Raw genomic sequence first — 14909 nt, 5'->3', positions numbered from 1 at the left:
CCATCATAACGTATTAATACCTACACACGGAAATATAGCTCCCAAGCACCAGGGGATCAGTGGATCCAAGACTTGTGAAACGCAAATTTGTCACTATGTTGATTATGCAGGTATCTGGGTCCACTGGGAGAGGGGAGATGTGCACGTCTGAGGGAAACAGGTGAAAAGAGGACTATTTTACAAAGTTTAGTTATACTGAATTTAGACACGTTATTATATGCACGGTTTATAAAAAACTATTTCATCTTTCACTAAAATTTAGTCTCAAAAAAAATCTTCAATCACTGCTCAGTAATGGAGATTAGCAGAGAATATCTCTTGGGAAATGTATTGTCCACAGCCAGCAAATTCTGTACAGTGGTTAGCATATTAATATATTAAGTCTATTAGATGGTATATTTAACTCATAGCTGGTGCCTTCACTAAAAGTTATTAGTACCTCAAAATGTTGTCCATTCTGACTGGCAAAGAGCTGTCTAATATTACATGTGCCCCAGTTGCCCACCTCTATATGGTAAAGGAAACAGGTTGCTTTAATTCTATACATTTCAGGGCACACATACTAAAGAGTGAAGGCATTATTAAAATATTAATTGCTTAGGTAGAAATAGAGACACAGATGTAGAGAACAAGCGTATGGACACCAAGGGGGGAAAGTGGTGGTGGTGGGGTGGGGTGGGGGGGTGGGTGTGGGATAAATTGGGAGATTGGAGTTGACATATATACAAATATACAAATATGTGTAAAATAGATAACTAATAAGAACCTGCTGTATAAAAAATTAAATTAAATTAATAAAACATTAATTGCTTAAGTTTTGTATTTCTATTATTCAGATATACATAATATAAATAATAAAGTAGGGCATACTTTCATTTCCTCTCCAAAGATCACAATGATGAATTTTAATATGATAAGTAAAATACTGATGTTCTATAAGCAGCCATTCCACAGACTCCAATGTCCTGGCAACTCTGTTAGTTTCTGCATGGAAAGTTGCTTGGTTCCAAGGTGAATTTCCTTAACGGCAGTGTTCAGGCTAAAATTTGTTCAGAAATACTCAAAGCAACCTTATTCTAGGTAAACTGATAGGTTTCATTATTCATAATGTGCAACTATTGATATGTTACAAATGCACATATTAATATCACTAACATATCAAATCCCATTTATATAACCTCTTTTGCTGATTCAAATTTCACATATTTTCTGTAAACCCTCTAATCCGACCTTAATTCAAAATTGGAAAGTGCAGAAGATTTGAAGGGAATGCCCATTGGACACCAAACATTTTAGCAAGCCAGTATTGATGTGCATTCAATAGATGATTCTTACAAATGATCAGGTGCTTTTCATACAAAAAATAAAAATGACATAGCATGATTTCAATTTAATAACTAATTTGACAAAAACTGTTATAAAATTAAACTTTCCACAATCTTTCAAACGGTTTACACATTTTCAGTAACTTGGCTAAAGCAATCTATTTGAAACAGTATAAAAAATGTTTGTTGATAAGTTGAAATATTGATTCCTTTCGGTCAAAGAAGCACGTCATGCCTGCAACTGCTACACACAGTCACCTCCTAGGAGACATTTGGAAATGACCTTGAAACTCAAAACCCCAAACTTCAAAAGACTATTAGGAAAGCATTAATATTTACATTATACATGTGAAATGTAATTTAGGTACCTATATTACAGTATTTCTAGGAGTCAGATGAACTGGAGGTCTCCAGGAAGAGAGAACATTACTGACAGACTCTAACCTCCTCCTTTTTAGTAAGGGTAGATAGTAGGGGATAATGATCAATATATAAATACTATATCAAATATAAGACATAGCGATATCTGTTAAGAATTCTCACTTTTAACAGAACAGTGAAATAAACTTGCAAAACATTTTGCAGTAATTCCTAATAAAGGAATTCTGAAACCCTTCCTACAGAGCAGTTACAGTAGGAAAGACTTTTTGGTAAGAACTAATACACAGTTGGAGGGCTTAAAACAACAGCAGCAACTGCTGTTAAGAGTTTTTCATGTCCTTCTCAAGTTGCGAATGGCACTTCAAGATTTGATTCTAAAACAAGGACACTTAGGTGCCAAGAATGAATAATATTGTTCAGACACAGAAGCAACTCAGAAATGTGGATAGTCTGGAAATTCTCCCACAGCTAGCGTCTATCACTGAACCAGACTAACTCTCTTCCCTGCTGTCACACCCATTCTGGCTTCCAGATAAACCCCAGACCTGCATAGGCATGTATCGGGCCAGTGGAAGTGGAATGTGGTTTCTATGATATATACTTCATAAATGAATAAAAGGAACCTAGGTTACCGGTTATATGACTGACTGAACCACTTACATAAATGAACTGGAACCTGGCAGTTTGTAGCATAAGTAAGGGCACTGGGTTCAAGCTCAACTTTGCTACCTTCTACCCTTGTCACCTTTGGGCAAGCCACTTAATCTTCCTGTGACTCAGTTATTTCATCTATAGAACTGGAGATAAGAACATCATCTCATAGGTTTTCTTTCCTGAGGATTAATGAAATGATTTCATATACATAAAAAGTTCAGAAGAATGTATGGTATGTAACAAACACTTTTTGAATCAACTCTTCTCTGTCACTATATCCATATTCTCCCATTAGATAAACACTGAAGTTCTAGTTCACATGTATGTTCCTGGTTGTCAACTGCTGAGTGGCTAAGAAATGCAGAGTACCCTTGGTAACCAGCCAACAGAACACTCACAGACCAGACTGAATCTACCACAGTTCATGAATGAATTCGTTTTACATGTATTTATTGCAATTCTAACCATATCAATCCTGAGGTGTTTGTTGGACCCTTACCAACAATATCGCTGTTGCTACAAGAGACAGAAAATGGAGATGGAGGAATTAAGACAATCTACAGAAAGAGAGTCTTACAACTTAAAATAGCACCCCAAACAGGACAAACCCATTGTAATCCTTATGACCATAAAGAAATTCAATAGTAGATACACAGTTTTCTGTAATGTGCACTCTAGAAGAAACTTAAGGTATGAGACAGGACCAATATGGGTTTTCCAGAGGCCAAGAGCACATTTTTCTCTCTGCTAACAAGGGTTTAAAAATTATCTTTGAAAAGTCTTTAAACAAGCCCTAGTAGATCTTGCCAAAGGACAGTTGTTTTCACAGCTTCTTTTGTTTCTTACTCCTAATCCAAAAAACCACAAATAGGCCTGAGCTAAAGATACTGAAATGTAAGAAAAAGACCACTATAAAAACATTTAATTGCCTTTACCTTCCAATTATACCCCCAACAGTTCCATACATTCATTCTACTTTATTAAAGCAGATAACTGAGAGCTGTCACATACATCTCATAAATACTAAATTATAAAAAAAAAAGATTAGCCATTTGTAGTCACTTGTAATATTCATAAAAATCAGAGCAAACTCTTAAGACTACTACTTTATTAGATCCTAACTAAGGTCTAGTCTAAAACTTATTTATTGGTAATAACTCCCAAGCAAATATTATGCAATACATAAACATCAAGGCACAAATATAATCTGCCCACCAAGGAAACTGATAATGGTATTTTGAAAAAATTATTAAATTTAAGAGAGATGATAATAATAGCTGATAACAATAAACAATTGCCTCGATGTCTCTGAAGGTATGAAGAAATATAGACTATCACTGAAACAAAGTGAAAATGATACCATAATATTAGGATAATGATGAAAAGGCTTTGTACAAGTTACTATCTCTCTCAAAAAAAGCTTGGTTAAAATATATTCAGTTATGTCCCTGAAAATAGCAAAATTAAGAATTAATTGGCTTGCCTTTTTTTTCTACAAGATTAATAATATATGGTTATATCCTGATCTGGTAAGGTACTAAATTTAAAAAGCACTTTTTAAAAAAAAAAATTTTTTTTATTTATTTATTTTTGGCTGCGTTGGGTCTTCGTTTCTGTGCGAGGGCTTTCTCTAGCTGTGGCAAGCGGGGGCCACTCTTCATCGCGGTGCGCGGGCCTCTCACTATCGCGGCCTCTCTTGTTGCGGAGCACAGGCTCCAGACGCGCAGGCTCAGTAATTGTGGCTCACGGGCCTAGTTGCTCCGCGGCATGTGGGATCTTCCCAGACCAGGGCTCGAACCCGTGTCCCCTGCATTGGCAGGCAGATTCTCAACCACTGCGCCACCAGGAAAGTCCTAAAAAGCACTTTTGTAAGTCTTCAATATTAAACAATTCAAGAACCCTACAGTATGAAGCTGTTGTCAGGCACTGCTACTGCAGAAAGCAGACGCTATCAAGTTCATATCTACTATAGAAAAAGCTGTTTAAAATAGTTGACAGTTATCTTTGTCATCATATTGTTTAAATTGGTTATAACACCACACCAAGATCATGAGTTCAAGGCTTACTGAGTCAGTGACCTTGTTTGTGCACCATGGGCACAAACTCTACCCCTAACCCACTGTCATCATAAATGAGTATCACTGGTCATAAGAAACATTAGGCAAAAATAGGTGAAATGATCAGTTTAAAAACATTCTTACCGCTGGAAATCAAAATAGTTTCATGCCCTATTAATTATGGTAGTTAGCATCATCTTTTTATACGGATGACAGACAACATTAGTAAACCAAACAACAAGCAGAAAATAATATGAAAAATCTCACTGCTTTCATAGGTTATATATAAGTGAACCTAACAAACACTATGGCTAATTAGAAGTCATCTCAGGAAAGGATAAACAATTTTAAATTTGTAAGGAATTTTAAATTCTAAAGGAATCCCTTAGCTAAACCATATCTCAGTCGGAAATAATTTTAAAAGGGCTAGATGTGTCCCCAAATCCTGCTTCAAATCTATGAAATTAATTTCCTATGATTTTACCTTTATATGTGTTCAGTTTATGCCCTAAAATGGATTAAGAAGCTGTGTAATGCCAAATGATAATATTATTTATACAATGAATGTCTATAAAACTATGATACAAGGATTTTAGAACCATATTCTGATCCATCATACAGATATATTAACATTTGATAATACAATAAATTATTAAAATACTTAAATTGTCAGCATTGAGAAAACGAAAGCATGTGAAATAGAATAGAAATGCCAATAATTAACAAGAATGTGATCTGATTGGTACTGAAAGAGCAAATAGTAAGTAAAACCTAGGAGAGGAGTGATAGCATCTTTATTATTGCTGTTAATGGAACAAAAGGTACCTAATCACACTAGTTTCTCTTTTCAAAGACAACTACAAATATCCTAACAGCATCACATGTCAAAGAGTAGTTACTTTTGCTGCCTTCTATTAAAAACAATTACATGCTAGGAAACATCACATTGCTCACACATTGCCAGGAGCATGCTATCAGTCTATTCTTATCACGTGAAGCCAGACACAGTCAACTCTCAGTAAGCCATTCACATGGAGGGAACATTGATAATTCACAAGAGTTATATCTGCCATTTGAATGCATCACATAGTTTGTTTAGGCTCCTATAAAATTAATTTAAATTAAAAATATGATCCTTACGCCAGTGTTAACACATGACAAAGAGCATGAGGTAATGGTGCTGGGGAGGCAGGGAAACATCAGACTAGTATTAGTACTGGGTCACTGGATAAACTAAAGGCACACGACACATATGCGGAGAACTTAGCCAAGAGTGGCGAGGAACTTCAATATATTGTCACTCTTTCTAGATTGGTTTTATATTGGGAGCTATGTTTTTCAACACACCATATGTACATTTTGTTTGTTTGTTTGTTTAGTGGGCAAACTGATTCATTCAGTTCTGTCACTTTATGAGTATAATTTTACTGGGTCGTATTAATAGAAATACATTAATACTCTACATAAGCTAGGTAGCATTGAGTGCACAAGAATAAAGTACTTAAAAGGGCAAGATCACATAAATAGCCTATCCTTGTCCTGTGGGACAGACAAGCGGATCTCGAATTGAGGTTTTTGATAATAGAGCTTTAATTGGCACAATCATACTACAGAGAGATGCAGTGGTGTTGAAAAGCACAGGCTGTGGATTCAGTCTCGCTCTAATGCACCCTATCTCCATGACTTTGCCCACAGAGTAAACAAAGCAAAGTGGTGAAGCACATGGGCTGCGGAATCATCCTGCTTGAGCTTGATTCCTACCTCCACTTTGTTCATCTGTAAAATGGCTACAATCATAGTACCTACAGCATAGGATAGATGAAAAAATTAAATGAAATAATCCACAGAAAACACTTAACAAAGAATCTGGCATATAGTAAGTGCACAACAGATATTAACATTTGTAATTGTTAAAATTGTCAGTTTTGTTGAGTCTGTGATATGTATTTATCTTCATTCTCACAAGTTTTCGATTGATGGGTTTTCTATTTTACTGATCATTATTCTACTTTATAGTTGTTTAGAGACAATAAGAAACTAAGTAGTTTCCTTAGAATCAAACAACAAATCATGAAATAGACATTCACTTTAGCACACTAAACTTCTGTTTATTTAAGTGGGCCAACCATAAATTTTAAAAATTTATTGACTAAATAACCACAGGCCACTATGAAAAAAAATCTGGCTTTCACTTTTGAAAATTTCAACAAAAATCTTTGGTAGTACACGCACACACACCTAAATGAAGTGAAATACTAAATCATAGGAACTTAAGTGGCAAAATAACTTTAACAAACTACCACAGCCAGATTCAATTATGTAGATCTCTGGTATTTAATCAGTTACAAGAAGGATTTTCAAAAAACAGGTTCTATTATATATATCACCGAATGAATCATTAAATAAACACACACTTCTTACTATGTGCCTAAATTTTGGGTTAGCACCCATACTTTATTTTATTTGCTTGGTACTATGAAACTAAGTACACATAACTGTAATTCTCTTGTGTGTTCATCAAACACACTTATACTTGCCAGAAGCTATACTACATACTGGGAAAAAACAGTAAACAAAATGGAAGCACTTCTTCCTGCCTGCAAGAAGTTCAGTGTCTGATGGGGAGTCAAATGGATGAAGACAATTATAATATATTATGAAGACTGCATTCTGACAGAAGTGTCATATAAACAGAAGCTAAATGAAGAATTGGTGAAGGTTCAGAGAGAAGTTGCAAAGCCTTGTAAGTGTCTCTGTTCCAGGAACAAAAGAGTCCAGCCTGAGGATGTTTTAGGGGGAGTGAAGAGGCAAATGACCTTGAAATGCATGAGTTTAGATGTTCCCTAGGAGACAATGGGTGGTCAGTGAAATGTTCCAAGCATAGGAGTGCCATGATAATTTATACTCTAGAAAGACAATTCTGATTAGGTTGTAGAAAACTGATCACAAGGAAAGAGGACTGAAGGCAGAGAGACCACTTAGGATTCTGTTGAAGTCATCAAGAAGAGAGATGCCATAGCATTTGTAATTACTGAGAAATCAAATTGTATATATCCATATGGCAGGCAGCTTCTGAAATGGCTCCCAAATGCTCCCTGCCTCCTGGTATTCATGCCCTTGAGTAAATTTCCTCCCTGTGTGTGAAGCCTGGACCTAGTTAATTGCTTCCAATGATGAAATCGGGCTACAAAAGACTGTGACTTCCCTTTTGCTTCCATTCTCTATTCACTTCTTCTGGGTGTGCACAATTTGATGAAGCAAACTGCCTTTTGTCAGCTGCATCACTGAGAGGCCCATGAGGCAAGGAACTGAGGGCAGCCTCTGGATAAAAGTCAGCAAAGACGAATGGCGGCCCTCAGTCCAATAGCCCTAGAGGAACAGAGTGCTGTCAAAAATCATACGGGTGAACATAAATCATCCTCCACTCAAGCCTTCAGATTAGATCACAACCCTGACAACACCTCACATGCAGCCTTGTGACAGACCTTGAGGCAGAGGACTCAGCTAAGCTCTGCCACGATTCCAGAAACTGTGAGAAAATAAATGTGTGTTCATTTAAAATAGTTGCTAAATTTGGGGATAATTCGTTATGTATCAATAGCTATAGGCAACTAACATTATCCACAACAATAAAATAAAAAGTTAAAATTCTTCCAACTTCCACAAAAATGTGAAGCCATTTTCAAGTGTAACTGTATTCCTAGGAACATGTGTTAAAATGGAACTGATATTTTTAAGTTATAATTTTTAATTTCTTGAGTCATCTCCTGTACAGTATCTGGAGGGCACTAAATAACAAAATTTAGCTCACTCAATCAACACACCTACAAGATGTTAAACATTGGTTTAAAATAATGATATGCTCATAGAAACAGAGATGAGAATTGTGGTTGTCAGAGGCAGGGGATAGGGGGTGGGGGAATTGGGTGAAGATGGACAAAAGGTACAAATTTCCAGTTAGAAAATAAATAAGTTTTGGTGATGTAATGTACAGCATGGTGACTACAGTGAACGATATACTGTATTGTATATTTGAGAGTTGCTAAGAGTAAATCTTAAAAGTTCCCATCACAAGGAAAAAAAGTTTCTAACTATGTGAGTTGAGGGATGTTAACTAAACTTATTGTGGTAATCATTTTGCAATATATACATATATCAAATCATTATGTGGTACACCCTAAACTTACCCAATGTTATATGTCAATTATATTGCAATAAAACTGGAAAAAATAAAAACATAAGCAAATCAAAAACCAAAAAACAATGATATGAATGAAAATTATAATAATGATCCCAAAAAACATAGTTTAAAATTAGTGAAAACAAGATAACACCCAGATATTACTGAATAACCTATTAAAAATAAAGAATTAAATTTACTCTTACCAACAAGGACTAATTGACCAAAGAATTACTTATATATAATGCCTCAGAAAAGCTACCAGATTTGCACGTCCCTAAATTAAATATATTTCTCTTAAACAAATTAGAGAAACCTCTTGCCCTTACTGCTTATGTCACGTAAAATATATAGTCTGGAACTGGTATAACTGCCATCAATATACAGTTGGACCAAAACACACCCCATTATAGTTTTATATAGCTGTGTGAAAAAATTCCATGGGATTTCAATGTAAATAATTTCTATTTGCCAAAATAAAACTAATTTAGCTAGAACAATAATTCTAAGTGAGAATGATTATCTGTGTGAATTGTAAATGCTATCAACTGAACACCTGTTATTGTGCCTAATCCATACAATGTATATAAGCAAAAATTACTGAAATGGGGAGAGACAGTCTCACTAACTCATAGCTAGAAAGTGTCATATTAAAATAACACAAGGTGTCTATAATGTTATAAAGCTTAACCTCAAAGGAGCCCCATGAAAAACTGATTTCATTACTTTATGTTCCCCATGTATATTAATATATCCTTACCAAATGCCTAATGACATGAATGTGGATTCCTTCATTCATTATTAGAAGAGACAGACCTTAAGTCATAGCAATGCTTTACAACTGATAGATTCCATTCAAAAAATGCCTTAAAAATTTTAGTTATAGAAAAAAATAACCTTATTCCCTTCCAAATATACAACTTCCTAGCTTTGGTTTAAGTTCTAAAGAACTGTCTTCAGTGCCAGAATAATAGGATTACACATTTCACAAGATAATACATGTGAAACTATAGCTTTAAAAAAGGGATCAGTTAACTATGCAACAAAACGCACAAATTACTAAGGGCATAAAAGCCATTGTTACAACATGGGGAAGTGATTAAGAACAAACCTGGGTTCAAACCTCAGCTTTGCCACTTACTAGCTTAACAAGACATAATTCTTAATTCCCATAGCCTCAGTTTCCTCACCTATAAAACAATAATATAGGTTATCTAGGGCTGGTGTGAGGACTAAATGAGATATGTATTTAAAATGTTTATCACAGCTCTTGGGACATAGTAAATGCTTAATATATGTGCTATTACTGCTATTATTGTTATTATTATGATTGCTATTAGTAGTAGTAGTAGTGATGGTGTAGGTAGTAGTACAGTCACCATACCATCACCAATATGTAAAGAAAGAGCTATTTTGAAGCCTACTCATTCAGAAGGCTGAAGATACACTGCCTCAATTTCTCTTTACTATTAGTGACTCTTATAATTAAGTAATGGCATGGACCTCTGGCTCATGAATTCCTTGTTTCCTCTTCCACAAGCCAACTGGAAATGAAAACATGAGTCATCATTAAGTTAAAACACTTAAAATGTTCATAATGAAAAAATCTTTGATAAGGTGATAATATATATATCCAAAGAATTTAGATATAATAAAAATGATGAAATTATATACAGGTATATATGGTTTTTAGCTGGCTGCCTGAAAAAATTAAAGCCTTCTCGGTTTGTTCCCCTACATATTAATGCTTACACTAAGAAGCATGTATATTATGTCATTAAGATGACAAATTATTTGTTAAGACACCAGGTCTCTCAGGACACTTTAGCACCATTTATAAGGAGTGTGTGCTGAGACTGACATCTCATTATTTTCAAGTCAATTCCAAGACTTCCTGTATTATAAAGACAGAGATAAATTTGATTTTAACACTTTTTTGTTTTTTTTCATTGATTTACTAAATATATAAGACTGTGTTAAGCAACCAAACAAGGGTGGGTATCTTCAAAAGCAACCAGCTGATTCTAAGACTAAGAAACACAATTTAAAATATGATCCTAGAGGAAAAGTGCTTTTACATAAATATATTTTCAGACTCAGTTCCACCATAATTTTGAAGCTAGCCCAATATTTCAAGCATTGCAAAATGATCTTTATATGCATTTGAAATATTTATAACACCTCAATTTTCTGTTATTAAAGCTAAATTGCACTACAGAAATATATTATTGAAGAAGCTAAACTTTATTAGCCTTCTATGCTTATTTCTTAAATTTCCTCCAAGCAACATTAAAACCAAAGAAATTGCTTACAACTTCCACACACGCTATCTTTGTTCTTCCTGAAGCCTCTAGAGAACCCTAGAAATTCTAATTAGAATTAGCAGTTATAACCTACATATGTTATTATTTATTTCAAGTTTAGTTAATATTAACCATCATTACTTTAATTCTTATATAATATCACTATTATCTATAATTACTATAGATTTTTAAGGAAAATGACATTATTATTATAGCCTTGTTGTTCATATGTCCCCAAGTATCATCAATTTGAATAATAAATAAAACTAGAACACATATGCAAATTCCAACAGTTACATGTATGATGTACAGTCCAAAGTATTGGGTGTGTTTGGGTTTTCCGTAAGATCTTACAGACAACAAACTTTTTGGCCAACCCAATACTAAGTCTTTTCCAACTGCCTCTAATATATACACTTTTTGTCATTAATCCAGAGAGCATTTTGAGATCTAGTTTGTCATACAGCATCATTATGGCTTGTAAGAAGACCCTAAACATTATAAGCATGAGGACACAGGATTTGGGAACTAGAAGAAACTGTAGAGATTAAGAATTCATACTGATCAGGATATCGCCACATCTTGTCTAGCCTACTGGTATTGATTCACAATCAAAGGTCCATCATCTATCTGTGAATTCCCATTACCTATCTGTCCTCCAAAGGCCCGCTCAATGGCTAATCATCAAATTACTGGGCACCTAGGCTTAAAGAACAAAACCCCATTTCCTCAGTGTGAAATTCACCTCACCACCTTCACTCCAAGTCCCAGCCCAACAGGCTGTGCTTTCAACACAGCGTGCACTTCACCCTCTCCATATTTTGCTAATGGTGTTCTCTGCCTAGAATGTCTTCTTTCCTTCTCTCCCTATTGAAATTTTACTTAAATTTCAAGGCCCAGAACAAATTATACCGCCTCTGGGATCTCCATTTGCCCTAGTCAAAATTAACTGTTTCCCTTTTGTGCTCCTTTGGCTTCTTAAAAATATCTAGGTTAACATTTAATAAAAATTGACTAAGTGGAGTATATCTCTTTCTCTCTCCCTGACTAGATGAGTTCCCTGGTGCAAAGACAAGACCTTATTCATTTATCTCCCTCCTATTTAGTATAAGACCTTGCACATAGTGTGTACCCAACAAATACAAATTAAATGAGAGATACATTCTCTCCTAAGACGGAAATATTCTGGATTATAATAGGAAATTTAGAATAATTTTCTCTACAACTCTAAGAATAAGTGATTCAAATAGAAAGTATAATTTGATGGTACTTTCCCATATTAAACATTTACACATTTAAATATTATAGGTATCAGAACTAGCCTATTTTAAAACTTCTTTCTATTTAGCAATCTGAAGCAACTATAAACTCCTAAGAGAAACATTTTCTTGAAACACAGACCAGTAATGCTTTACAATGCACTTAGGGAGAACAGAGACACGAGCTTTCCAAACTCCTTGCAGGAGGAGGAAATTCTCAGAGGTTTTGGAACGCTGGGTCTAAGAGTTTTGGAAATAGGTCTTAGAAACAACGAGTATGTTGCTCCTTCCAGAACACAGCTGCATGAGTGGCAAACAGCAGCAGAATAGGGGAAAAAGTGGTGCCCTGAAGCTAGGAAAGCCAGGGCAGTGTGGTTTGAGTTGCCTGGAGCCAGAGCCTCCAGCTGATCTCTTACTGATCCTGCCACCTATCGACCAAATTATGAATCAAGGCACTGCAAGTGACAAGGAACTTCAGCTGTTAGAGTTAAGATCAATCAATACTTATCAAAACAAATGGAAGTTTGCATCATTCAAATTTGTTTTGGCTATGTTATGGAATATGCTATGATGCTTAACTGTTCCTTTAAATGTCCCTTCAGAAATAAATCTTAGTAAAAGTAATGGTACTGAAAGGTGCTCCTGACCTAATTTGGACTCATATTCAAAATTAGGAAAGTAGAAGTAGTAGTAGTATCACATAGAAAATTCAGAGAATCAGAGTTAAGAGGAATGGAAATGCAGAATTCTCAGTAGTGAGTATGTGAGAGCCTTTACATGACTTTGGTTTTACTTGGCTTTGATTATGTTTTAGCAGCCAGAGTAAGAATGGTTTCTACTCTAACTGACTAGCTTTGCCATGTGCTGCTCAGAAGAGCATGGAAGTCTCTTGCTGAATTAACATTTGTAATAAGTGTCAATAACTAAAACAAAACATACACAAACACACACACAGCATCATGTTAAATGAAAGGGAAAGGGGAATTGATAATTTATTGAGTGCCTGCTATATCAAGCACCATGCTGGGTGCTTTAAATATATAACCTTATTTAACTCTCATACTTCTAGTTAAACATTAGTCTTTCTCATTTTATAGATGAGAAAATTCAGTCGCAGAGGTTACTAGTGTCACAGCTGAAATACAAGAATGTATGACTCCATTTCCTCTGGGCTTTTCCCACTATACCACACTACCTTGAGAAACTCTCTAATGGATTTTATACTAACTTCCATGTCTCAAACTCCACTTTCTTCATTTGTAAAATAGAGTTTGGCTTAATCACTTCTAAGGTCCAGACAGACTCTGAAATTTTATGAAACCTATAATTCTTATGGGACTCAATACAAATATAACAATAAGTAAAAGAACAAATGCTCAACACGAAATGTGCAAATAACTGGAGGAAGTTGTTCACAGAAAAAGAGGTTAAAATTGCCTTTGAATAGAAGGAAACCTACTCAACCTCACTCCTAATTTAAGGAGTAAAAATTATAACATGGATGATTTACCATTTCACCTCTGAGATAGGCAAAGTTTGTAGGGAAACAGATACTCATATGTATTTTAGATGTAACACTATAAATGGACACAAACTCTTTGGAAGGAAATTTGGTAATATCTATCAAAATTATAAATGCAGACAGCATTTTATCCAGGAATGTCACTTCTAAAATTTATCCTACAGATAGATCCTATGTGCACAAACGTATATGTAGATACACTTTCGCCGCAGCATTGCTTGCAATAGCAAAAGGCTGGAAATAATCTAAATATCCATCAATAGGGGACAGGTTAAATAAATTCAGATAGGCCCATACCAAAGAATTCCATGCAATGTGTAAAAAGAACAAAGTAGATAAACACAAACTACTACGGAATAATATCCAAGTATATAAAGTGAAAACAGAAAGAAGTAAAAAACAAAAAATGATATATACACATATGCTTCTAGAGGCATAGACTATTTCTAGGAGGCAATGTGGGAAATCAGTAAGAATGGTTTCTCTAGGGAAGAAGCTGTAAGTCTGCGACTGAAGGGATATGCTTACCACGCATCTTTTTATTATTATAATTATTAATACCTTGATATAAGCATGTTTTACTTTTTCAATTTAAAAAAAGTGATTATAATAAATAGCAATCTCTGGAGTCCTTGAAGAATCCTTTAAATGTGAAGTCTAGTAGAGCAAATAAGGGAAAAAAAAGACTTCAATGGCAGGAATTTTCTTAAATGTCAAAATTCTTCAGGATACTCTAATCACCCCAGATTTCTGTATGGGTGTGAGCTTCAATCTACAAGGAACAATAAATACAGTACAAGTACCTCCAGTGCGCAAGATAAGCTAGAAGGGCTGAAAAGGAATAATTTTCACCTCTCTCTCTCTCACTCTCTCTCTCTCTCTCTGAATCTTCCAAAATTCACATTCTCACATTCTAAGGCATGCTGTGACAAATCAGACAAATGAATGGTAAAGGTGCTAATTCCAAGGGCATGGGCGTGTGGAATATATCAATTTCTTAGTTGTAAAGACTCACTCAGGCTGAAAAAACTCCTATGCTTAAGTAAGCTATCAATTCTGTGATAGTTAGTAAAATAGTAATGTTAAAATGAAATACCAAAAATTCACAAACCACAATGATTAATTATGAGATTGAGAAGTTACCTATATAGTACCAAAATTATGTGTGAAATTCAAAAGTGGTTAAGGATCTAACCATAAAGAAGGCACTCAATTATCAAATCAGTAA

At 34.9% G+C, this 14909-nt stretch overlaps 1 protein-coding gene across 2 annotated transcripts in view; it reads right to left on the bottom strand.

Moving 5' to 3' along the window:
* Window positions 1-14909, bottom strand: part of DIAPH2 (diaphanous related formin 2) — an 859779-nt gene that overhangs the window by 557563 nt on the left and 287307 nt on the right. The gene's annotated exons all lie outside the window — the stretch shown is intronic.

This window comes from Eschrichtius robustus, chromosome X (genome assembly GCF_028021215.1).
Source record: "Eschrichtius robustus isolate mEscRob2 chromosome X, mEscRob2.pri, whole genome shotgun sequence".
Classification (NCBI taxonomy): domain Eukaryota; kingdom Metazoa; phylum Chordata; class Mammalia; order Artiodactyla; family Eschrichtiidae; genus Eschrichtius; species Eschrichtius robustus.
This window is presented reverse-complemented; position numbering and strand designations above follow the sequence as displayed.